Genomic DNA, 26,961 nt, shown 5'->3' with positions numbered 1-26,961 from the left:
AGCTGCAAAATTGTGTGTTATGGTAAAAAGAATTTGAAATGTGAAGGTAGGTCTTATTTTGAAAGGCCAGGTGTGAATTGGGTCATGCTGGGGTGGCAGGGTGTGGAAAGAGGGACGGTCTGCAAAGAACAAAGAAATCCTCTAACTGTTAACCTGCTTTGCTGAGGCTGGCTTGGCAGCCACCCAGCTCAAGGAGAGGCTAGTTTTTGTCTTCCCGCTAACATGACCTGCATACCTGTTGTTTATTTCTGTGGGTCTAATGAATATTAACGCACCTTTGCGTGCTTTGAGCAGTTTATACAGCGTTTTCACGTTCATTCATTTGCTGGTTCCATCAGGAAACACACACCCCTCACTACAGGTCTTGGGTCTCCCAAATCCAACCTGTTTTCTATTCTGCGTCCATGCCTCCACCGTTCAAAAGAACGAGCGCGATCTAGGGTTTACGGCACAAATTCTAGTGCCATCTGCTATTTTAACAACCTCAAAGATAAAACATTTATTGAGCGTCATGCACTAACCCTGTAAAAGCTACAGCAAGTGAAAATTTTCCTGAATGATTCTAGTACGATTTAAATCTCTCCGGGTTTAGGGTGCTGAGAGAAAAGGTTCACTGTTCACCCTGGTTCTAATAGGAGTTACTCCTAAATTCAACTTTTTGCCCGTTGCCCTGAGATCGGAACCGTGAACAGTGTTTTTATCACTGTCTGTACCTTGACAAACATTTGGATGCTTGCGGTGTGTGCCTGGAACTGAGCTGGGGGCTGGAGCTCCAGGAGCAAGAAATCCTATCAGCTTAAACGGGGCGCCTGGGTGGCTCAGTCGGTTAAGCGTCCAACTCTTGGTTTTAGCACAGGTCGTGATCTCATGGTTTGTGAGTTCAAACCCCACATCGGGCTCTGTGCTGACAGTGCGGAGCCTGCTTGGGATTCTCTCTCCTTCTCTCTCTCTTTGCCCCTCCTACACTCTCTGTCTCCTGCTCACAATAAATAAATTAAAATTTAAAAAAAATGTAGTGTCTGGTGAGGTTCATGCATTTGTGAAGGAAGAATCAAAATGCAGAAATTAAGGATCATGCCTCCCATGGGAGTAGAAACTTGGATTCATTCTTTCCCACCAAGCGTCATGCACCATAAGGAATAAGAGTAAAATTCTGTCTAGGCATCCTTCACAGCACTGTGATATACAGGAATCTTTTCTCACAGCCAACGTTCTAGTAACTATGACTTTTCACTTCTAGTTAGAATTTGTGGCATTAATAGCTGGTGGGCTTTCCGGCAACGGAAATCTTCCTCAGCAAGAGCCAGACTTCAAAGTCTGCAGAGCCCTGAACAGCGCAAGTGAAGACCTCAAAAAACTCTGGGTCCAGATGCTTCCTCAGTAAATTCTGTCAATCATTTAAGCAAGAAATAACACCCATTCTACAAAGCACCTTGGAAAGAAGAATATGCCTGCCAGTTTGTTTCATGGGACCAATGTTACTCTGAGACCAAAAACCAGGCAATAAGAGAGCCAAAGACCAAGGTCACTCGTGAACTTAGACATGAAATCCTTACCAAATATTAGTAGATCCAAACAATATACACAAAAGATGACCGAGCATCACGACCAGTTGAGATTAATCCCAGGAATACAATGTTTCACATTCAAAAATCACTCCATACAACTCACCATTTTGACAAACTGAGAAAAACCATATTGCCATAGCAATAAATGCATATAATTCATACACCATCCATGATAAGAACTTTCAGCAAACTAAGATGTCCTTAACTTGATCAAGGGCATTTCTGAAAAGCCCACAGCTAATATCAAATACCTAATGGAGAAAGACCAAATGCATTTCTTCCTCAGGTCAGCAGCAAGGCAAGAAATAAAATGCAATACCAATTAGAAAGGAAGAGGGAAGCCTGGGTGGCTCAGTGGGTTGAGCGTCTGATTTCAGCTCAGATCATGATCTTGCAGTTGACGAGTTCGAGCCCCACGTCGGGCTCTGTGCTGACAGCTCAGAGCCTGGAGCCTGCTTCGGATTCTGTGTCTCCCTCTCTCTCTGCCCCTCCCCCTCTCATGCTCTGTCTTTCTCTGCCTCAAAAATAAAGATAAACGTTTTAAAAAAAATTTTTTTTAAAAAGGAAGAAGTAAGGGGGGCCTGGGTGGCTCGGTTAAGCATGGGACTCTTGATCTCAGCTCAGGTCTTGATCTCAGGGTCATGGGATCCAACCCTGAGTTGGGCTCCACGCTAAACATGGAGCCTGTTTAAGATTCTCTGCCTCTGCCCCTCTCCCCTGCTGATACTCTCTCTCCTGGAAAACAATTAAATTTGGGCACATGGGAGACTCAGTAGGTTGAGCATCCAACTTTGGCTTGGGCCATGACCTTGCAGTTTGTGGGTTCAAGCCCCGCATTGGGCTCTGCTGACAGCTTAGAACCTGGAGCCTGCTTGGGATTCTGTCTCCCTCTCTCTCTGCCCCTCCCTCCCTCACACGCATTCTCTCACTCTCTCAAAAATACACATTAAAAAAATTTTTAATAAAAAGGAAGGAAGAAATAAAACTTTTTGCAAATGACATGATTGCTTATAAAGAAAATCCTAAAGAATCTGTAGAGTGCTATTAGAATACACACGTTTAGCAAGGTCACAAGATCAATATACAAAAAATCAGGGGTGCCTGGGTGGCAGTTGAGCGGCCAACTTCGGCTCAGGTCATGATCTCGCGGTCCGTGATTTCGAGCCCCACGTCCGGCTCTGTGCTGACAGCTCAGAGCCTGGAGTCTGTTTCAGATTCTGTGTCTCCCTCTCTCTGACCCTCCCCCGTTCATGCTCTGTCTCGCTGTCTCAAAAATAAACGTTAAAAAATTTTTTTAAAAAATCAATAGTATTTCTAGGTACTAGCAATGAACAATTGGAACATGAAATTAAAAATGCATGAATAAATGAATAAAAATTCACTTCACCCATAATAGCACCAAGAACATAAACTCAAATTTAACAAAATGTGTGCAAAACCTGTGCAACGAAATCTATAAAACATTGCCGAAAGAAAAAGAAGACCTAATAAATGAAGAGATGGAGATCTGCTGGTGCATTAGAGGACTTGGTGATGTGAAGACGTTTGTTCCCCCCCAGATCGATCCACAGACCTGACACCATTTCAATCAAAGTTCCAGCAGTGTTTAGAAGCTAACAAGCTTTTTCAAAATTCGTGTGGGGATGCAAGTGACTTGGAAGATCGCCAGTGAAACTGTTAGGACAGGGGCACCTGGGTGGCTCAGTCGGTTGAGCATCTGACCTCGGCTCAGGTCGTGATCTCACAGTCTGTGGGTGTGAGCCCCGCATCCGGCTCTGTGCTGACAGCTCAGGGCCTGGAGCCTGCTTCAAATTCTGTGTCTCCCTTCCTCTCTGCCCATCCCCCACTCACCCTCTGTCTCTCTCCATCTTTCAAAAATGAATAACGTTGAGAAAACATTTTTTTAAAGAAACTGTTAGACAAAACCGCAGGACATGTACTTCTTGATTTTAAACTGAGTGTGCCACAGTAATCAAACTGCCATGGCGAGAGGACAGTGCAGACATGTATCTTCGTGTACAGGCACCATCGATTCTCTACAAAGGTGCTAAGGTAATTCAGCCGAGCAAAGAGAAGTCTTGCAACACATGATGCTGGCACCACTGCATATCCCGCTGGGAATAAAATATACTCAGACCTTTACTCACACAACACTTCAAAATTAACTAGAAATAAATGGATCTCAATATAAACCCTAAAGTTATAAAGCTTCTACAAAAGAAAACAAGAGGGGCGCCTGGGTAGCTCAGTGGATTGAGTGTACAAATCTTGATTCTGTCTCAGGTCATGATCCCAGGGTCATGGGATCAAGCCCTGAATCGGACTCCATGCTGAGTGTGGAGCCTGCTTAAGATTCTCTCTCTGCCTCCCCCTTCTCCCACTGTGCTAGCATGCTCACTCTCCTCTCTCTCTAAAATTAAAAAAAAAAAAAATTGAAGTTAAAAAAAAAAAGGAAAATATTTGCAACCATTGGGTAGACAAAGATTTCTTAGCACACAAAATACACAAACCATAAAAGAAAAACAATATATTGACTTTAAAAACTTCTACTTCCTTGGGGCACCTGGGTGGCTCAGTTAGTTAAGCTTCCAACTCGTGGTTGCATCCCTACTTGGGATTCTCTCCCTCTCTTTCTGCCTCTCCCCTGCTTGTGCTCATGTGCTCGCTCTGTCTCTCAAAATAAATAAACTTTAAAAACATTTTAAAAAGAATAAAAACTTGTCCTCTTTGGGGGCACCTGGCTGGCTCAGTCAGTAGAATACACTCTTGATTTGGGGGTTGTGAGTTCAAGCCCCACATTAGGTGTAGAGATTATTTAAAGATAAAGACTTAAATGAATAAATAAACAAAAAAATAGGCTGTACTCTGAATAACATGGTTAGGAAAATGAAAAACAAGCTGAGAAGCAGAAAAAATATTCACAATACATTTATCTGGTAAAGTCCTTGTAATCAGAGTACGTGAAGATTATCCAACTCAAGATTATGATGAACAATCCAGTTAAAAAAAAAAAAAAACTCTGGACGTCCTTTCCAAGGGAAAATATACCAATGGCTAATGGGCACATGAAAAGATGCTGAACATCATTAGTCATCAAGAAAATGCAAATTAGAACAAGGAGAAACCTGCTAGAATGATTAAAATTAAAAAGACTGACATTACTCCCGGATGCAGTAATCCCATTAATAGAACAAAGGGGAAAACCACCATGATTATGTAAACTGATGCAGAAAGGCATTGACAAAAATCCAACATTCTTTCATGATGAAAGTTCTCAATAACCTAGTAAAGAAGGGAACTTCCTCCACATAATAAAGAGCATTTAGAAAACAAAACCCACAGCTAACTTGCTGAAAGCTTTCCCCTTAAGATCAGGAACAAGACAAGGATTCTATTTTCACCACTGCTATTCACCATAGTACTGTAAGTTCTGGCCAGAACTAGACAAAAAAATAAAAGGTGTCCAAATCGAAAAAGAAGATGTACAACTATTTGCAGAAGAATACACACACACACACACACACACACACACACACACACACGCATACACACACACATACACACACACGTGCGCATACACGTATTTATACATATAATCCCAAAGAATCCACAAGAAAGCAACCAGAGCTAATAAATAAATTCATTGAAGTTGCTGGGTACAGGATCAACACACAAAAATCAGTTGTGTTTCTAAACACCAGCAATTAAAATTCCAGAAAGGCAACTAAGAAGGCAATTTCATTTATAATGGAATCTAAAAGAATAAAAAAATCTAAAAGAATAAAATCCATAGGAATAAATTCAACCAAGGAAGAGAAGACTTGGACACTGAAAATTATTTAAAAAATCGTTGAAGAAATTAAAGAATATCTGAATGAATGGAATGTTATCCTGTGTTCATAGATAGGAAGACAATATTTATTAAGATGTCAATACACTGAAAGCCATCTACAGATTCAATGCAATCCCCATCAAAATTTCCATAGCCATTGTTTTTTTTAGCAGAAATGGAAAAACTAAGTATCAAATTCATATGGCACTGTAAGGGGACCCAAAGAGCCAAAACAGTCCTAAAAAAAAAACAAAAATAAAAACAAAAGCCTGGAGGATTCACATTTCCCAGTTTCAAAACATATTACAAAGCTACAATAATCAAAACAGTGTGATATTGACATCAGGATAAACACATAGGCCTATGGAATCGAATTGACAATCAAGAAATAGGCCCATACATACATCAATTGGCCAATTGATTTTTGACAAGGATTTTAAGTCCAATCAAGGGGGAAAGAATACTCTCTTCAACCGATGGTTCTGGGACACCTGGATTTCCACACACAAAAGAGTGAAATTAGACCCCTGTCTCTTACCATATACAAAAATTAATGCAAAATGGATCAATGACTTAAATATGAGCTAAATCTGTAAATCCCATAGATGGAAACAAAAGTAAATCTTCATGACTATGGATTTGGGGATGGATTCTTCGCTATGACACCAAAAGCATAAGCAACAAAAGACAGGTAAGGTGTTTTTTTGTTTGCTTGCTTTGTTTTTTAATTTTTTTTAATTTATTTATTTTTAAGAGATAGAGACAGAGCACGAGTGGGGGAGGGGCAGAGAGAGAGGGAGACACAGAATCCAAAGCACGCTCCAGGCTCTGAGCTGTCAGCACAGAGCCCAATGCAGGGCTCAAACTTATGAAGTGTGAGATCATGACCTGAGCCAAAGTCTGACGCTTTACCGACTGAGCCACCCAGGCGCCCCAAAAGACAGGTAGGTCTGACTTCATGAAAACTTTAAAATTTTGTGCATCTAAGGAAATTATCTAAATGAAAAGACAACCCATAGAATGGGTGAAAATACTTGCAAATCAAATATCTGCTAAGGGTTTAACATCCAGAATATGTGCAGAACTTCCACAATTCAACAAAAACAATCCAATGAAAAAATGGTCAAAGAACTTGGAAGCACATTTTTCTAAAGACGATATACAAATGGCCAATAAATACATGAAAAGATGCTCGGTGTCATTGATCATTAGGGAAAGGCAAATCAAAACCACAATAAGTTAAGCGAATGAAGATAAGTGAACACGAATGAAGCTTGACAACACCATGTTATGTGAAATAAGACGACACGAGCAAATATTGTGTGATTCCACTCGTGTGAAATATGGACAGTCGGCAAACTGAAAGAAACAGAAAGCAGAACAGTGGTTACCAGAGCCGAGGGAACGGGGAAGCGGAGAGTTATTGCTCACTTGTTAGTGTTTCTGTTTGGGGTGCCGACAAAGTTTTGAAAATAGCAGTGGTGATGGTTGTACGACATTGGGAATGCATTTAATGCCACTGAATTGTACACTTAAAGGTGGTTAAAACAGCACATTTTAATTCTTTTTTTTTTTCAACGTTTATTTATTTTTGGGACAGAGAGAGAACGGGGGAGGGGCAGAGAGAGAGGGAGACACAGAATCGGAAACAGGCTCCAGGTTCCGAGCCATCAGCCCAGAGCCTGACGCGGGGCTCGAACTCCCGGACCGCGAGATCGTGACCTGGCTGAAGTCGGACACTTAACCGACTGCGCCACCCAGGTGCCCCAAAACAGCACATTTTAAATTGCACGAGAAGGCTGACACTATAAAGGGCTGGTGAGGATGTGGAACCATCAAATTCTCAGACACAGCTAGCGGGAATATGAAACAGCACAACCACTTGGGAAGACAGCCTGGCAGTTTCTTATCAAGTCAAGTACACAGCTCCTGCATGACCCAGCAATTCCACACCTAGGGTCTTGCTTAAGAGAGATGAAAACGTGTCCACACAAAAACGTTTACATAAATGTCCATGGCAACTTTATCTGTGATTACCCCAGAAGTGGAAACACCCTAGTTCCCACCACTACGTAGAACACTATCCAGCCATAAAAAAACACAAACGTGTGAATTCACAAGTGACATGGATTCATCTCAAAATAATTATTCTGAGTGCAAGAGGCCAGCAACAAAAGAGCGCCTGTCACCCGTTTCCATTTATATAAAATTTTAGAAAATGCAAACTAATCCATGGAGACAGAAGCAGATCAGTGGTTCCTTGAGGGGCAAAGGTTGGCGGTTGTGGACTGCAGAGTCGCATGGTAACTTTTGGAATGGATGGAAGTGTTATGTATCTTGATTGTGGTCATAATCTCACAGGTGTATATATCTTTCAAGATGCATTCAGTCATACAACTTATATAGATACCTTTATGTGCATAAATTAATCTCAATAAAGTTGTGGGTTTTTTAATTCAGTTTGTGGCTTCATGGCATCTCAAGGTGTTATGAGGGGCAACGGAATCCGTACTGCCTCTCATAAGGAGTACCTTATTCCCTTGCACTGATGTTGCTTCATTAGGCTACGCAAAGATGTCAACTTCCAAGGGCCACCCCTCATTTGTACAAGACCCAATTACTCATGCGGCCGCTTACAAAATATTGCAATAAGGCCACTAGTTCAAAATGCCCTGATTTCACTCCTAATTCTATCCAGAGCTGTTAGAGCCTCTGGTTCCTTCTGAAATATTGAGATGGTGATTTAAAACTATGCTTTTTTTTTTTTTTTTTCCCTACTCAATACAGCAGTCCGAGTTCCAAACCCAATCTAATTATAGATATTCTGTAAGGACAACACGATCTTCCTCTCTCTGGCCGGAATGCATTGATCAAAAGTGAGGTTTTATGATTTTAGTGCTTTTCTTAATTGCCTTGGATCAAGGGTCAGGAAGGAGATATGCACTCAGGGAGCAGAGAAGGCTCACATCATTCACCGGAATAACCACAGCCGCTGTTTCTTCTTTTCCAAATACAAGACTGGGGTTGGACAAGATCCATACAAACTAAACAAAGAAACATATCCTTGCCTAAGCTTCTGGTGTGGGTAGGAACTTGGTCCAAAAGTGACTGCACATACAGGCAATCTGATTTTTCCCCCCATCTCATTTTTTTCTTGATTGGAAAAACTAAATTGTTGGGATGGGAATCGGAGTTTGGTCAACCCTGGAGCAGAGAGTCAGGATACAGGATAGTCTGGTGGTACAGAAGAGCCGAAGAAGGGAGATGGCCCCAGAGTTGGAGTCTCGTTGATGAATGAGATGACATTAACTGGATGCGTCGGCCGGCTGTGGGGACTTCAGTCTCCTCATCTATATAATTTCTAAAACAACATCAAACTTTAAACCACTCTGATTCTGTGGCTACCCACACATTTCATTTTCCATCACTGAGAAAAGACTGTAGCTGTTGGGTTGCAATAGTTGGGTTAGGTTGGATGGGGGTCCTTTGAAGCTGTTCGTGGAAGTAAGAGGTACTGATTGATGGGTAGACTGGGAAGCTCCCACGGTGCCCAACGCCCCCTTCTGGGGAAGAGATGGCCACAGGTGGTTCCTTCTAATAAGTTGCTATGCTTTGTACTTCATGGTCCTGCCACCCTCATCACAGCGGATTAGATGGGCGAATGGTGCCCTTGCCTGGCGCTCTTCTTGGAGCCTGAACATAAGGGAGGATAGCAAACTGGACAGGAATGGGCTCTTTAGAGAGTTTATAGTCTCCAGAGCAACATAGAATCGGGAGTTTTTCATCTATTTCTTTTTTTTGTTGTTGTTTAAGTTTATTTAGAGCAGAGGAGGGCCAAAGAGAGAGGGACAGAATCTCAAGCAGGCTCTGCTCTGCCAGCACAGAGCCCGACATGGGACTTGAACCCACAAACCTGTGAGATCATGACCTGAGCCGAAATCAAGAATCAGATGCCCAACCGACGGAGCCACCCAGGCGCCCCAGAATCCGGAGTCTTAGTAAATTGTGTCTGCCCATACAGATGTTTCGAATGTGGGGTGCTGAGTCTACATCTACTCCTGGCAACAGGAAGGAGCAGAGGCCCACCAGGCATCAGGGCGATAACTAAGGCTGGAGTCCCACAGACAGCGGAGCCTCTAGAATAGAGAGCTGCAAAGTCTGGCTCCTGAGAGACACCAAGATCCACATCACACAGGACGTTCCAGGTCCTGAAGACCTGGCTCTGGGGAAATATCCTTTACTACAAGTGCCCCTTGTATGAGGTGACCTGGGAAGGGGTCTTTTCCCTGGGAATCAAGAGAATCCACCTAGGGGCACCTGGGTGCCTCAGTAGGTGAAGCGTCTGACTTCAGTTCAGGTCATATTCTCACAGTTCATGAGTTCGAGCCCCGCGTTGGGCTCTGTGCTGACAGCTTGGAGCCTGGAGCCTGCTTCGGATTCTGTGCATCTCTCTCTCTGTGCCCCTCCCCAGCTCATGCTCTGTGTGTGTGTATGTGTCTCTCTCTCTCAAAAATAAAAAAAAAATAAAAATAAATAAGAAACAGCCACACAGCAGATCTTACACATTAGCATTACCTGGCAGTGTAAAATCACAGTGTAAACACTGACTAATTTGCTCTGTTGTGTCAGAAATAAAGCTGGGATCAAAGCACTTCAGTGACTGACTCCCTTAAGGTCAAGATCAACAGAGCTAATGAAAGATTTTCTACTTTTTTTTTTTTTTTAATTTTTTTTGGAGAGAGAGTGCATGTGAGTGAGGGGCAGAGAGAGAGAGAATCCCAGGAGGGGCAGAGGGAGAGAGGGGGGGTGCAGGTAGAGAGAAAGACAGAAAGAGGGAGAGAAAGCTCCGCTTACCTGATGGGGGCTCGTGTTCACGTGGTGTGTGGGACTCAAACTCACGAACTGTGAGATCATGACTTGAACCGAAGTAAGATGCTTAACGACTAAGCCACCCAGGCACCCCCAAAGATTTTCTACTTCTTTTAAATTTTTTTTTTAACATTTATTTATTATTGAGAGATAGAGATAGAGATAGAGAGAGAGAGAGAGAGAGAGAGAGAGAGAGAGAGAGAGAGCATGAGCATGGGAAGGGCAGAGAGGAGGAGACACAGAATTTGAAGTGGGCTCCAGGCTCTGAGCTGTCAGCACAGGGCCGGGTGAGGGGCTCGAACTCACAAACCGCGAATACACGACCTGAGCCGAAGTCAGACGCTTAACAGACTGAGCCACCCAGGCACCCCAAAGATTTTCTACTTCTAAACAAGAGGTTGGAAATATCTACGGGGTATTTCTCCTAGGATTGCCACCACATCCTCCTCCTTTTGCTCCTTGTTACCTACAACTTTGTACCCTGGATCATCGTGACTCTGCCTTACGTCCGGAAAAGAAAGCAGGAGTAGTTACCCCATTTCCGCAAGGCCCAGGCACTGGGGACCATCCTGTGCTTGTGTGAGGGACTCCGGGGGACCCCAGGAGGCACGCCCCCTGGCAGACCCCATGCACACACTCGGTGCCTATGGATGCCACAGAAAATACAGCATGCCCGATTATGCACGAGACCTACTGAAAAAGTATTTGTTGTTGACGTGAAATTGCAGTTTAAGGGGGCACCTTACATTTTTCTTGCTAAATGTGGCAACCCTGGTGGTGCCACGGTGTGATACGAACGCTGAGGACCAGAGGGAGAGGCTCATCAGGGCAAGAGAAGCAGAGGGGATTGGACCGGGGAGCCCTGGGGAGAAGCTCTCAGCTGCCCTTTCTGGATTTCCTAAGCACCTGCAACGTCTTAGTCTGTAAACAGAAGACGTGTGTCAGCGCAGCTGCGGGATCCGTGTGTCTGCAAAGGGGCAGCAGGTGGCCGGAACTTGCTGGCGTCTGTGGTACTCAAAGCTCCGAGTCTGTAGGATTTGAACCGTTTTTAATATCTCACAAACATGAGAATTTAAGCAGAGCCTAGACTGTAATGCAGGAAATGAACTGAGCATGGGCACCTCAAGTGACAAATCTTCCGAGTGTGGCTCTGCGTGCTCTTTGTCTGTAAAGGCACATCGCGCTCTGAGATCCAAACTGGCGGAATTGTGTTTTTTTTTTTTTAATTTTTTTTTTTCAACGTTTATTTATTTTTGGGACAGAGAGAGACAGAGCATGAACGGGGGAGGGGCAGAGAGAGAGGGAGACACAGAATCGGAAACAGGCTCCAGGCTCTGAGCCATCAGCCCAGAGCCCGACGCGGGGCTCGAACTCACAGACCGCGAGATCGTGACCTGGCTGAAGTCGGACGCTTAACCGACTGCGCCACCCAGGCGCCCCGGCGGAATTGTGTTTTACGCCCGCTTTTCACACAGCACCAGCTACTAACACAACGATGAGAGGCGGCCCACGATACCCATCTTGTGTTAGCTCTTGGGTCATCTTGTTTTTATTCAGGCCTTGTTCCAGATACAAGACTGCTGGCTGTACCCAGCAGCAGCTAAATTATTCATTTTCTCCCCTCGTGAAAAAAGATGGCTTTTTAATCGGGCGGATTCCTATGCCTCGCTTTTGATGCCCTGCCTTGCACCAATGACCGTTAGCCCCTCTGCCTTTTTGATTTCACCCGATGAGACCAGCTTCTCACGATGAGAGGTTTAGTCTCCATCTGACCTTCTCTCCAGGACAGCAAATCCCATTTTCTGTTAAAAATGATTACTCATAAATAGAAGTGCATTAGTATTAGCTCTGGCCCCAATCCATCTGGTCTCTTCCCTTCTGTGCAGGATGATAAATTGGCAAAGGGGCAGAAAGAGCAGGGTCGGGGAGCAGGCCAGGCCGGTCCCTGCAGAGCCGCAGGCTGCGTGCACAGACACCAGGCTCTCTTGCGGAGCGAGCTTCCGTGCGTCCTGGGAGGTACCCTCCCCAGCTCCTTGGCCACTGCACGTTTTCATTTAGGACGCAAGAAATGCCACATTCACCGACGTGTCTGCAAAGCATCCCGGATTTGTTAGAGGAAAAGGCAAGTAAGAATAGAGGGAAAAGCAATAAAAGATAATAGAATTGTAGAAACCATGCATATTGATGAGTGAGTGTGTGTGTGTGTGTGTGTGTGTGTGTGTGTAAAATGCCCCCCCCCCCCCCCACTTAGCTAGTTACTACTCAGTCTAGCAAGGTATGAGCACTTAATGGATCAATAATTTAAATAACAGTAGATGCTAATGGAAAACACTGAAATGGTAAAAGTACAAAAGTCACAAAATGCAGGCCTGAGGGAGGGCAAGGTCTGGGAGAGATGACAGATACCTGTGTGCAAAAACCTTCCTACGGACAGCGTCCACAGGGCTAGCAGCCCCTGGCCCAGCACCTGTGTCTCCCTGCCCCAGAGGCTCGGAGACAATTCTCCTGGGGAACCTGCCACAGCAACCTTTCTGTGACCTCATGTGCTGAGTGGTGTCTTAGCTACATCAGTAGAAAGCAGCCTTAGGTCTAGGCTGTCTGATGGGATACAAACCCTTTCTCGTCCTTCTCTCCTGAATGATTCCAGGTCCCATTTGCAATGGGATTGCTTTTTCCCCCACATTATTTCCAGTAGGATTTTTTTTTTTTTAGTTCTCCCATGAAATACTACGGTAAAAATGAAAAGAACATTTTTCTTTTTCCAAAAAGGACAGATCAGAAGCCTTCGAAGATCTTAACAAGAAAGCAAAACCAGTTTTCAATTCCTGGATGCCTCTGTGAGACTCCAGCCCTTGTCTCGCACAATGACAAGGAGGGGTGTTTTGTGGGCACACGGAGTTGAGTGGAAGACCCCTTGGGAGAGCACGTGGCCCGCCAGAAGGGGTGCTGGGAGCGGGCTGGAAAGAGCGCAGAGCCTGTCCTCAACAATTACTGTTGCATTTCCCAAAAGTCATTTAAGCCAGAGGGAAGCCAGGGACTGGAAAGTGGGGTTTTTTGCCTTCCTTGGCAACGTTTCTAAAATCTGGAGAAGGTGATGAGGAGTGATATGCATTATTTTTCATATTTCCTAATAAGTTGTCGCCAGAATTATTGATGTGCCATTGTATTTATTTTTTTTAAAGTTCATTTATTTATTTTGAGAGTGAGAACAGAGGAGAGGGGGGAGAGAGAATCCCAAGCAGGCTCTCCACTGTCAGCGCAGAGCTCGAACTCAGGCACCGTGAGATCATGACCTGAGCTGAAACTGAGACTCGGACGCTTAACCCACTGAGCCACCCAGGCGCCCCTTGATGTGCCATTTTAATGCGTGCTATCTTTCCTGCGGTCACTGGGTCGCCTCCGGTGGCTGTGGCTAATCACTGGGGGCCAGATGGGCCTTGTTCTTGAACAGGTGCAGGTGTCTTAGAGCTAGCCTTCCTTACACTAAGGAAACCTGGGAGGGCTGACACCACAGCAGGTGCCCTCTGGGGTGGGGCGGGACTGGCACCCACACAGCTTCCAAGGTGGACCACGTGCTGGAGAGATGCGGAGCCAGGGACAAGGGGCTTGGGACAGGCTGGGAACAGGCAGTGAGAAATCTCAGCCAGAGGAGCAGAAAAACCTGATTGCCCCGGAGAGCTCCCTGCCAATCAGAGCCGGGCGTCCCTCTCATCTCCACCAATCAGGGCTTGCACCACCACACCCTCCCACCACCCTCCTCCGGCCAATCAGAACTAAGCTTCCCACTCCTCTCCACCAATCAAGGCTGCGAACCAAGAAAGCCCGATCTTGCCATCAAGCCCACTCGGATTAGCTTCATCCTGTAACCTCATCGTGAATTTCCGCTCCGAGAGCTGGACCTCTAGGTCTTTGTTGCGACGCTCCTGTTGTTCAAAGGAGAGAGGAAGAGAAGACCAAAGGGAAGGGAGGACGGGGCAATCTTTAGGGTTTAAACTGAAGAGAGTTGTTCTGTTTTGTTTTCTCAAGATCCCCAGGTGTGTCCGGGAAACAACGTGCAGGTAGAAGAAGAGGCGGGTGGAAACCTCCCCTCCTTCCTGCAGGTGTGGCTGCGAGCACCCGCTTCAGAAAGCCCCAGGTTGTCCCACTTGGCCTCCTCAGGACGCTGCACTCTGGGCCACATGTTCGACTATCATATTCCCCTTGTTTCCTCGTTCCAGCAACTTCGGGCTGGTGCTGTTTGGGACTGTGTGGTTTGGCCGCAGTCCTACGTCTGCAGGAACAGTGTCCTTCAGATTCCCCTTTGCTGCCATGAAGCCAGATTAATGGAGAGCCCTCCAGACAGCTGACCGCTTCACCCGCCCGGGAGGGGCTCAAGCATCACAAGAATAAATTGAGAACATGTCACTGCAGCTCAGGTGTTCATGGGACTCCTGACATTGCGGGTAGAGAAAATGGTTTCTTATCCCATTCAGTGAGTGTACTTTATTTCCCCTTGAAATAAAAAGACCTGATTAAAAAAAAAAATTAATCTTGTGCCAGCCCCCATCCAAAGGCCCCCAAGTCATCGCCAACTAATATTTGTGTGCAAATGAAATTTCATTTTGAGGGGGCTTGATGAGGACAAGGGGAGAACCCCATGCAGGTTATAAACGTGAAGAAAAAATTAATTTTTATTCTAAGAAAATAAGTCCTACAGCTTCTCTGGTTTCCAGGACTTCTGTCTAGGAAGAGATCTGCATATGTGGGAAAGAATTAGGGGTCTAATGGATGGTCATCAAAAACCGATAGTGATCATGGGAGTCTATATGCTGATGACATGGTGCAGGCTGCATGAGTACACATTTACCAGATAAAACCAGGAGTGTAGGGTGAACGCAGCGATGTGCTTCCAGAACCCCCTTCAAGGAAACATCTGTTGCTGCAATTGCTGGGGTGCTGACCACAAGGACTCTACTTGGTGACCCAGCTCCAGCTCCAGCTGGGCAGTGATGACTCCTGGGGATGGGCCCTCAAGAATGCTCTGTGGATCTGTTTCATAAATCAGCTCTGTGGCAAGTGGCAAGCTCACGTCTTTCCCCAGTAAAGGATTCCAAAGACGAGGTGGGCCTTGACTGAGCACTTGTTTTTCCGCCTCCTGGTTAGAGGCTCTGGGAATTGCCTCGGCCTCCGAGAGCTGCCTCTCTAAGACCCCAGCCCTACTCAAAGTGGCCCACATATGACAGTGGATCAAAGCCAGGGTATGAACAGCTGGCCACCTCGGCCCAAATGCTCTGGAGAGCATCTAGCTCGAGATCCCTGCAGGCTGGCCACGGCCAGCCTGGAGTCTGTGCTGGAGATCCACCTCTCCTGCTCACTCCTGCTTTGGTCCCTTCTCTCCCACAGGCGTTGGTCTTAAGGACACTCCTTTATAACCATCCTGCACAGTAGTACTTCAGAGCCCACTTCCCAGGGAGCTAGCCTGCAAAGACGTTGTGCCCGTCCTCTGCTCCGTACTCGTTCTATCACATGTACAGAGCTGCCTTCAGAATCTGGACAAAGATTCTGTTCAATCTACGGAGGTTTCTACCACTCAAAGCTGCCCGAAATGAAAGAGGCATCCCATGAAGATGAGATCTCCAAAGAGGAGACAGATGTTCAGAGAAAAATGCTACTGGAAAGGTGAGGGATAGGCAAAGGAGGGACATCAAGAATACTAAGTGTCGGGGCACCTGGGTGGCTCAGTCAGTTAAGCGTCCGCCTTCAGCTCAGGTCACAATCTCACGGTCCGTGAGTTCAAGCCCCGCGTCAGGCTCTGGGCCGATGGCTCAGAGCCTGGAGCCTGCTTCCGATTCTGTGTCTCCCTCTCTCTCTGCCCCTCCCCCGTTCATGCTCTGTCTCTCTCTCTCTCTCTCTCTGTCTCAAAAATAAAAAAACGTTAAAAAAAAAATACTAAGTGTCCGGGGCACCTGGGTGGCTCTCTCAGTTGAGCCTTCATTTGGGCTCAGGTCATGATATCATGGTTTGTGAGACTGAGCCCTGTGTCGGGCCCTGCACTGACAGCATGGAGCCTGCTTGGGATTCTCTCTCTCTCTCTCTCTCTCTCTCTCTCTCTCTCTGCCCCTCCCCCACTTGCTCTCTCTCTCTCTCTCTCTCTCTCTCTCAAAATAAATAAGTAAACATTAAAAAAAAAAAAGAATACTAAGGGTGGATTGACTGGATGTCCTCCAGAGTCCCTTCCTACACCAAGACCTTGATATATGTAGTAGTTCGCTGAAGCTGCCATGACAAAACACAGCAGACAGGGTACAAAATGCAACAGAAATGCATTTTTCTCACAATTCTGAAAGTTAGAAGTCCATGATCAAGGTGTCAGCAGGTTTGGCTTCTTTGGTGGCCTCTCTCCTTGGCTGTGTTCTCCCTATCTTCAGGTGGTCCTCCCTCTGTGTCTGTACCCTAATCTCTTCCCTAAGGACACCAGTCATAATGGGTTAGGGCCCAGCCAGATGACCTTACTTTACCTTATTTATGGGTTTAAGGGCCCTATTTCTAAATACAGTCAAATTCTGAGGTAGTAGGGCTTAGGACTCCAACATAAGAATTTTGAGGAGCCATAACAATACCCCAAGGTTTTATTGTATCCCAGATATAGAGCACCCATGAGCATACATCCAGCCCAGTCTTACTATAAAAGACCAAAGTCAATATTTAACTACATAAGACAGGGTTGGCCAAAGTTATGTTTAAAGGAATAATCCAGGGGTGCCTGGGTGGCTCAGTTGGTTAAGCGTCCGGTTTCAGCTCGGGTCATGATCCCACGGTCCATGGTTTCGAGCCCCGCGTCGGGCTCTGTGCTGACAGCTCAAGAGCTTGCAGCCTGCTTCAGATTCTGTGTCTTCCTCTCTCTCTGCCCCTCCCTGACTCGTGCTCTCTGTCTCTCTCAAAAATAAACATTAAAAAATTAAAAAAATAAAATAAAGGAGTAATCCATACAGTTACAGAATTTTTAATAAGTAGTTAGTTGGTAGCCTTTAAAAAATAATGCTCCCTTCCTAAGTCTAGTAGCTGTGAATATCATCATATCCCCTTACTTAATCCACATAATTTGAATATTGGCCAGAAAAGCCAGGGCACACACACACGTTTACACCAACGTATATTCACACACAAACATGGACTCCATACCTAAAGCACAAGGGGAATTTCTAGAGATAATAGAGGTAGATGGATTTTTCTGGGGATAGTAACTGAGTACAGGGGGAACAAAAGGCTACTATGATGGCTTTACCTCTTGTATTCATTCAATGTTCATTTATTCATCCATTCAAACAATATTGATTGGGTTCCAACTACATGGAAAGATGTTCTCATGGACTTAGGAAAAACAACCTGGTGAAAACCCAAATCCCATAAGCTTTCAGTAACGATGATGCCATAAAGTATGGGCTTTGTCATCACAAGGCCTGGACTCAAGACTCAGCTCCATCCTGTGTCAGCTGTGTGACCTTGGACTAGTCAGTCACCCTCTCTAGGACTCAGTGTCCTCATTTGCACAATGAGGACAAAAATAACACCGTATCCATTGGCATCCCCAAGCGGTGGCTCGGGGAAGCTTTTGTCCATCCTCCATGACAGCCACCAGCATCCTCCAAAGCCACCTTGAATGAGTATGAAATCTAAGTGAAATCAGCACCTTCACTTGGCACTCGTATCTCCCTCTTCCAATTAGATGAAGATTCTCCTGTATTGAAATCTTTGAGCTACCAATTTGCCTTCTACACTGAAAATTGAGTGAGGTAATGCATGCACCATGCTTTCTCGTGTCACTGGGTGGGAAATGTTAGCCATTATTAAGGCATTTTGTGGTAAGTGCCATAAGGATGTGGTGACGGACTCATCCCGATTTCCCCTCATCCATCTCAGGACACCCCCCTCCACCCCTAGGGCCCGACAAACCTATGTGAGGATGTTAAAGAATGTTACATGTAAGGGACATGAGGATCCAGAAGGAGAGAGGATCACTATTAATTTTTTTTTTTAAAGAATAAGGAATACTGTGGTGGAAGATGTAAGATTTGACCTGGTTCCTGAAGGATAGCCAATCCAAGTGGCAAGAGTGACCTGAAGATACGTAGATGAGGAAGAAAAGGCACGTTCGAATAACAGGCAGGTGCCCTCACAGGGATGGAAAGTGGGATCTTTGCAGACGTGCAGTGGGCATTAAGGCTAGAAGAGACCATCAGTGTTACAATCCAAAGTGTCTTTATAAGATAGTCTGGAGAGGTTGAGGATTCAGTAGTCACTGGGAGAGTGTGGAGAGGTCCTAGGCTGATACATGAGATGGTCAGAAATGCTTCAAGGGGATGGTCAGCTACAGACTTCAGTAACCACTAGGAGAAGAGCTGAATCGGAGACGGGAGAGGTTAGGGGAAGGTGACCAGTAGGAAGGAAGCAGATAAAACCGCCCAGAGGAGAGCAATGAGGACCTAAGGCAGTGACGGTGAAGCTGGCAGGAGGGCTGTGGATAAAGAAACCTACCAGGAAGATGTCCTCCTGTGGGGCTTGGAGCACGATAGCTGGTAGAAAGAGTGGTAAAGGAGTCGAATATGTAACGGCCACTTGAACCAGAAAGAGTAAAGAAATAAGAAAGAGGGGCTCAGCGGGAGAGGGAAACCTTGAACTTGACGTCAGAGTTGTTGACAGAACTGATGGGTGGCCAGACCCCCAGACGGAGATGCTCAGCAGACATGGAAATGGTCCAGGTCTCAGGTCTGAGTGGACTTGGGAGCCAGCTCCAGAGACGGGAGCCCCCAAGTGGGGCAGAGGAGGGGCGGGCTGTGGATGGTGGTGGGCGCAGGTGTGTATGTAGTCAGAGCAGGGATGTAGAGCGAGTAGGAAAAGCCAGCGAGAGAGCAGAGGACACAGATTTTTCATTCATTTATCCATCCAGATGTGGGGTGTGTTAGAATCTGCCCCAGGATTCTGGCTTCAGGGCTCCGGGGCTGGAGTGGAGAGCATCCTGGGCTCAACAAAATCAAGCAAATCAGAGGACAAGAACAAGCAGCACTGAAGAGTTTTGACTTAGGAAAGCTGTGAGACCAGAAGTCAGTTTAGAAGCGATAGAACAATAGAAGGTGAGGATATGGGGACAGAACTAGGTTCACAACTTGTTTTTTAAAACAATAATATCCCAAGGTGCCAGGGCGGCTCAGCCGGTTAAGCATCTGGCTTCGGCCTCAGGTCATGATCTCATGGTTCGTGAGATCAAGCCCTACATCAGGCTCTGTGCCGACAGCGCAGAGCCTGCTTCGGATCCTTGGTCTCCCTCTCTCTCCGCCCCTCCCCCACTCACACTCCGTCTCTCTCAAAAATAAATAAATAAACGACAACAACAACAACAAAATAAACCAAGAACACCCAGTTTGGGCTAGCGTGTCCCCAGGGGGTGCTCAGAAAAGGCAAACACATCCACAACTGGGTGAAGATAAGTTTGTACAAATCCTCTGGCTAATAATTTGATAAAATATCAAAAGCCTTAAAAATGGTCACATACTCCTGACCCAGTAATTATATTTCCAGGAATTTATTCTTTTTTAAAACTTTGTTTTAAGGTTCACTTTTGAGAGAGAGAAAGGCAGACAGAGTGCGAGTTGGGTAGAGGCAGAGAGAGGGACACACACACGGAGAATCCAAAGCAGGCTCCAGGCTCCTGGCTGTCAGCACAGAGTCCGACGTGGGGCTCGAACTCACCAACCGTGAGATCATGACCTGAGCCGAAGTCGGAAGCTTAACCGAATGAGCCACCCAGGTGCCCCTAGGAATGTATTCTTATAAAGAAAGATTTGTATAAAAAACAGTAAATATCAATAATGATTGGTTAAGATAATTTTGAGATACTACTATGCAATCATTAAAATATACATTTTGGAAGCATCTTATGACAAAATGTCCATGATTTATTAACTGGGAAATTATATTATAAAGTATTAAACGCAATTTGTCACCAATTAAAAAAATTTTTTTTTGTTTATTTATTTTTGAGACAGAGACAGAGCGTGAGCAGGGGAGGGGCAGAGAGAGAGGGAGACACAGAATCTGAAGCAGGCTCCAGGCTCTGAGGTGTCAGCACAGAGCCCGACATGGGGCTTGAACTCACAAGCTGTGAGATCATGACCTGAGCTGAAGTCGGACGTTTAACCGACTGCGCCAACCAGGCCCTCCCGTCACCAATTTTATGAAGATATATATTGTGTACACACACAAACACACATACGCAAGTTTAGGCATTAAAAGAACCGTTAATGAATTTAAAGCTGGTTGTCTTATGGGGCACCTGTGTGGCTCAGTTGGTTGAGCCTCCGACTTTGGCCCAGGTCATGATCTCACAGTTCGTGAGTTCGAGCCCTGTGTCGGGCTCTGTGCCGACAGCTCGGAGTCTGGAGCCTGCTTCGGATTCTGTGTCTCCCTCTCTCTCTGACCCTCCCCTGCTCATGCTCTGTCTGTCTCTGTCTCAAAAAATAAATAAACATTAAAAAAAAATTTTAAAAAAACTGGTGGTCTTATGGTAGTGGAATAATCAGTCACTTTTTTCCTTTGGAAACCTTTGTGCGTTTTCCAAATTTTTCCAACAAGCAAGTAACACATTTTAAGCAGTAAAAAATAAAGCTTGGGATTGACAAGAAAGAGGAGGTGCTTGGAGGGAGTAGCAGTATCCAGAGAAGACCGGGGGTGAGAGAAGGTGTGTGGGGAGGAGGGCTTGGAGCGAAGGGGAGGGAGGAAGGAGGGAGAGAAAGGGCCAAGGGTGTAGGAGGAGCGTCAACTTCGTCAACTTCGGCAGAGAAGAGAGGTGAGAGCAAGAGGAGGGAGAGGAAAGGTGAGAGGATGCCTGGGGCACTTTAGATCTTCTCCACCAGGGGTAATGAGTAGACGGAATGGGAGGAGTCTACCAGAGATGGCTCAGAGGACCCTCAAAGCCCTCAAATCCTTCCAAATCCTAGCTGTGCAAATTCGTGATCTGGAGAAAGGCCACTTCCCCAGGGAGCACCCTGGGTCTTCAAATCGTGTCCACTCACTGGTCAGCTCTGGGACTCATTAATCAGCATTTTAATTGGGACAAAGACTCATTGTCGCTTCTATCTCAACCGCTTGGAGTAGATCTTTTTATTCAGGGTGTCATCTCTCATCAAGCTCTGCCTTCCTCTGAGGCTGGGCATCTCAAGGGAGACGTTTGACTCAGCACGGAGACTGTGACCGCTGCCCCAGCCAGCATTCAGGATATGACAACACGTGGCTTTGGCCCCTGGACCGCATTGGCCGCCACTTTGCAGCACCGCCCTGCAGGCCAGGCTGGTTTTCCTCTCCAGGAGGAGCCAATGCCCAGGCAGAAGACCTCAGAGAACTTTGAGAGGCAATTTTGGAAGGAGACCCAACAGCCTACCACAGCCCCACCACCACGGGCATATGGCACCCGCTGTGTGAGGAGATATTGCACTAGACTATTCATCCCCAGCACCTAGCCTGGGTGATTTCAATTCATGTTGGTTGAATGAATAAACGATTCAATAAACATGTGCCCGCACGGACCCGGCACATACAATTGTGCTCTGTTGTTTATCCTTGTATGTCTCCTCTACTAAATCAGGAGTGTCCTGGGGTCTGGGAACCTGGTTGTAGCCTGCTCTCTGCCTCCCACCCCCCCCCCCCCCAGTGGATGTTTATTACTAATGGTGAGGGCCCTCTGCACAGATGAGCTGTCCTAGTGACAGACTTACAAGGTTTTCATCTGTCTTCCTAGGAAGTAGGCACCGGCTCCATTTCCCAAGGCCGTACCCCCTGTCTTCCTTCGTGCCCCTCCCACCCCTGCAGGCGACCTCAAATGTTAACCCCTCCACCTTGGGGTCCTCAGAGGGTCCTTCTCTAGGGTCAGCTGTGGCTGGGATAGTGTAACGAGCCTCCTTAACCAATGCAGAGCAGGTTTATCGTGAAACACAGATACCAGGAATGGGTAGGACGACCCACCACGTGGCCCGCAAACCAGGACACTTAGGAGCTGGTGTAATTATCCCAGGACAGCAGCTGTGAACTGAGATGCCCCACCAGTGGGTCCAAAGGCCTGGCAGAGAGGAAGTGAGTGTTTACTGGGAAGTGGGAATCCTTCAAGCCTGTGGTTAGGGCAGTTGGTGAGCCCAGAAACCACCCTCCGGGGCCTCCTGAAAGCTCACCAATTGCCTGGGGAACTGAAATAAGAGCGGGACGCTGTCCCTAAATACTGAACGCGCGGAATGGCTTTTCTCCTGCAAATTCACAGCTCTGCCTTGTTTACCCTCTCCCCTTCCTTCCACAGGGAAGCAGGTGCACTGCAGATGGGGGCTCGTGCGGAAGGGACTGTCCTTCCAGGGACAGTAAATGCAGCCCGGCGTGTCCCAGTGTCCAGAGGGTCTGTGTAGGCGCACCTGCCCGCCTGTGGTGCGCACGGATGGGCGCCCCTGGGTTGGGTGCTGTGCGGGGTCAGCGGGCACAGCCCTCTAGGTGTGGTGACAGCCCCTCCCAGCGTGAGTTCCCGGCTCTTTGCTGCACCTGGTGGACATGCCCGGCTGTGAGATGATCCCAAGAGCCACTGCCCATCCGGGTGCCTAACTCAGGCTTGGGCAACACTTCCCATCAGCCGGGATCTGGGCTCAGCATTCGCCCCTGGCTCCTCTCAGCTCAGAGTGACCCTGACGAGGGTGTCCTCGACCTCCCACAAGACAAACGAGGGGCAGAGACTGACCGAGCAAACCGTTTGTTTTTTTTTTTAAACTTAGAAAAAGATTCACATTTTAACACTTTGGAGAAAAACATAAGCACAAACATCTCCTTACCTTACCACAGAGATGGCTTACACATCTCTAGAGCCTCGTTTAACATTTTTTAATCAAGGAAAATTCACTTATCATTAATCATTTAAAGTACACAATTCAGCGTTTTTTTAGTACATTCATTTACGCTTATGTGTAAAATTTCACCCATAGTTGTAATCATGATATGTAAACATCTTTCTGCTCTATATTCTTCATTTTGCCTAATTTTATCCTCGTATTTTTAGAAAGATTTTATTTAAAAATGCTTAATGTTTATTTACTTTTGAGACAGAGAGAAAGAGGCAGAGCATGAGTGGGAGACACAGAATCTGAAGCAGGCTCCAGGCTCTGAGCTGTCAGCACAGAGCCCGATGCAGGGCTCGAACCCACGAGCAGTGACATCATGACCTGAGCTGAAGTCAGACACGACTGACTGAGCCACCCAGGTGCCCCCAAAGATTTTAGTTTTAAGTAATCTCTACACCCAATGGGAGGCTCAAACACACAACCCAGAGATCAAGAGTTGCATGATCTTCTGACTGAGCCAGCCAGGGTCCCCCTATCCTCATATTTCTATGTTTCTATATAGTTGTCACATTTATTTTAAATTGGGGAGATAATAGTCCATCATATCAATATACTTTCACTTACATAACCATTTTCTATTCATTGGACACTTGGGCTTTTTACTTTTTAATGTATCATAATTTTTAATCATATTAATTATTATAATATATTATCATATATTATTATTATATATTATAGCAGTTATTATAACAGATAATTTAAATATACAATGCATTATAAAATTATTAATTATAATAATACCACCATAAACATTATTGCACAGATACATCTTTATTTTGAATCATTTCCTTAGCGGGGGGCGCCTGGGTGGCTCAGTCGGTTAAGTGTCTGACTTTGACTCGAGTCATGATCTCATGGTTCCTGAGTTCGAGCCCCTCGTCAGGTTCTGTGCTCACAGCTCACAGCCTGGAGCCTGCTTCGGATTCCGTGTCTCCCTCTCTCTCTGCCCCTCCCCTGCTTGTGCTCTGTCTCTCTCTCTCTCTCTGTCAAAAATAAATATAACATTATAAAAATGGAATCATTTCCTTAGGGATATATTATTTTAAGATGCATTTGATTACTGAATAAAGGGATGAGATTCTTTTAAGGCTCTTTGGGGTATTCTTCCAGGAATCGGAAGCTCTTCAATGAACTCAAGGTGCTATATAGTGGCGTTTGCACCTGTCTGTATCAACACCTGACCAGCACTACATTTCATTATCGCTTTTATTTTTGCCAGTAGGTGTAAAATAGTGCAGTGATAGTAAATTTCATTTTCAAAGATTAATTACTGGGGAACAAGCAAACTTGCCCACACAGTGATTTTCAGTATCTCAACATAGTCTTGTGGTCTAATGTGGTTGAACTACACACACCAGATCACAACGCTGCTCAGAAATGACCACGCACCTTATCTCCACCTGATTCAAATCTAAACATGGCACATAAAAGACGCTAAATACCTATTGGTTGCTTTATGGCTTTTAAATTGAAATCAAAACCAATCGAAATAAGTATTTGTCTAACAGGGCATCATTATCTTAGGTATTGCGCCATTTATCCATATACTGACTGGGCTCCGAATTAGTCACCCTTGTGGATTACAGAGTGAAAAACGGATCTGGGCCCTTGTTTTTCCGTGGAGCTGGCATTGAAGTTTGTCAACAGAGGGCGCCAGAGAGATGCTGCAGAAGGAAGAGCCTTGTGTTTGCTTCCTGGCTGGAGTGTGCACAATCTGAGGTTCCTGAGTGTGTGTGTGTGTGTGTGTGTTGGGGGGGGGGGTCCTCTTGTGCAAGGCTCACAGCACCTCCCGCATGCAGCCCCCACCCTGCACAGCGGCCAGGATCACCCCACAGCCGACGTCGCCTGCACCCCGTGCTGGGTACCCCCACACCTTGTGCTCCTGCAGCAGAGTGCCTGGAGATTCTCCAGGCGGTCCCGGCGAGCACCTTTCCTCCACATCCCAGAAGGCAGATTTCCCCCAAACGACCACCAGGTGGCACCACTCATGTGTGGTGAGTCTGGATCTCAGTCTGTAATGGGAGTGGGGGCTCCTCCCCGAGAGCTCTCTCTCGGCCAGATGGGGTAGTGGCTGCTTCTTCTATCTTCACTCCCCTGTTAAAGTTAGTAGCTTTCTATCAAACATCCCCTGTTTACATTACCGTGATTTCTCTCTGGTTGGGCCCAGACTGATCCAGGTGGTTCTCCTCGAGAAGGAACAATGTATTTCGCCATCATCTGTACACACACCCTATGCAGAATTAGTTTTTTAGATCCTTTACGACACCTAGCCACCTGACAGAAAGCTTGACCAAGGAGTTGATGGGCCCTGGGCAGGGACTAGCCCTTCACCACTCCAGCTATCACGGTTTTGGGGGGCTGTTCCTCTTCCTTATTTTTATCCTTACCTTATCCTTCCTTATCTTATCCTTACCCCAAGGTGCATGGTCCTGCCTCACGTGCTTCCTTCACGGCAACTGGCCCGAGAGCAGGCGAGCCCAGCCTGAGCCCGTCAAACCCAACTGGGAGGGTTGTTTCATCCTGAAGCCAGCGTCTCTCCCTTGAACCGAAATAGAAAGAATGGGAAGGTACGACTTCAGAACCGCTAGTGAGCACATCTTTGCCCAGGAAGAGCCTAGAATGAGGTCTGCCCACAGATGGACACCAGGGTAACAGGTAGCAAAACAGAGATACCCTTAATGCCATTTTTGGGCCCCTGAATGATTTTTAAGACCACTTTTGCCCTCCCGCCATACAAGCTAATGAACCTCGCCTCTCCCCCAATTTTCCTTACGGAGCCTGGGTTGACTTAGGTTTAAGCCTCTGGCCATTGAAAAGAGCTCATGCAACATTCCTCTTGCTGCATTTTTAGAGTCTGTGTAACCAGAAAAGAGACACAGAAACAACATTTCTAGCGAGGCAGAGGGGAAACTTCTAGGCCTGTTCATCCACGTTCAAGATAGTTTCCATTTAAAAAAAAAGCTCCCATCAGAGTAACTTCAGGCACTCTTCACAAAGCTGTGGGTGCTAGGATTTGACACCTCGTCTGGTTTCCATGACTACCCTCAGCAGCTATGATAATACCAACACAAAACCCAGAGGACTAGATGGTTTACCTTTATTTTGTGGTCAGATCATTGCCAATTTTATTTTATTATTTCTTAAATTTTTTTATTTAAAAAAATTGGGGGGGGGTGGCGTGGGTGGCTCAGTCGGTTGAGCGTCCGACTTCGGGTCAGGTCATGATCTCACCATTTGTGAGTTTGAGCCCCGCATCCGGCTCTGTGCTGAAAGCTCAGAGCCTGGAGCCTGCTTTAAATTCTGTGTCTCCCTCTCTCTCTGCTCCTCTCCTGCTCACTGTCTCTCTCTCCTTCAAAAAAAAAATAAACCCTTAAAAATTAAAAAAAAAATTTTTTTTAATGTTTATTTACTTTTGAGAGATAGAGAGAAGACATGAGCAGGGGAATAACAGAGACAGAGGGAGACACAGAATCCGAAGCAGGCTCCAAGCTCTTGAGCTGTCTGCACCGAGCCCGATGTGGGGCTCGAACCCATGAACCGGGAGATCATGACCTGAGCCAAAGGTCAGATGCTTAACCGACTGAGCCACCCAAGTGCCCCTATTTTATTATTATTTTAAAATGTTTATTTTTGAGAGAGAAAGCGAGCACATGAGTGAGGGAGGGCAGAGAGATAGGGAGACAGAGGACCTGAAGCGGGCTCTGTGCCGAGAGAGCAGAGCCCAATGTGGTGTTTGAAGTCACTAACTGTGGGATCATGACCTGAGCCAAAGTCGGATGCTTAACCGACT

General features: G+C 46.1%; 1 long non-coding RNA gene across 1 annotated transcript; it reads right to left on the bottom strand.

Moving 5' to 3' along the window:
- Window positions 1-11,795: 11,795 nt before the first annotated feature.
- On the bottom strand, window positions 11,796-12,755 carry LOC123382898. The gene is made up of 2 exons (XR_006592036.1): window positions 12,676-12,755; window positions 11,796-12,358 (listed from the first exon to the last, which is right to left on the bottom strand). It is a non-coding gene; the product is annotated as an uncharacterized LOC123382898 (long non-coding RNA).
- Between the last annotated feature and the right edge of the window lie 14,206 nt (window positions 12,756-26,961).

This window comes from Felis catus, chromosome F1, assembly GCF_018350175.1.
Source record: "Felis catus isolate Fca126 chromosome F1, F.catus_Fca126_mat1.0, whole genome shotgun sequence".
Classification (NCBI taxonomy): domain Eukaryota; kingdom Metazoa; phylum Chordata; class Mammalia; order Carnivora; family Felidae; genus Felis; species Felis catus.
Note: the sequence above shows the minus strand (reverse complement) of the source record. Positions and strands in the feature narration are given on the sequence as shown.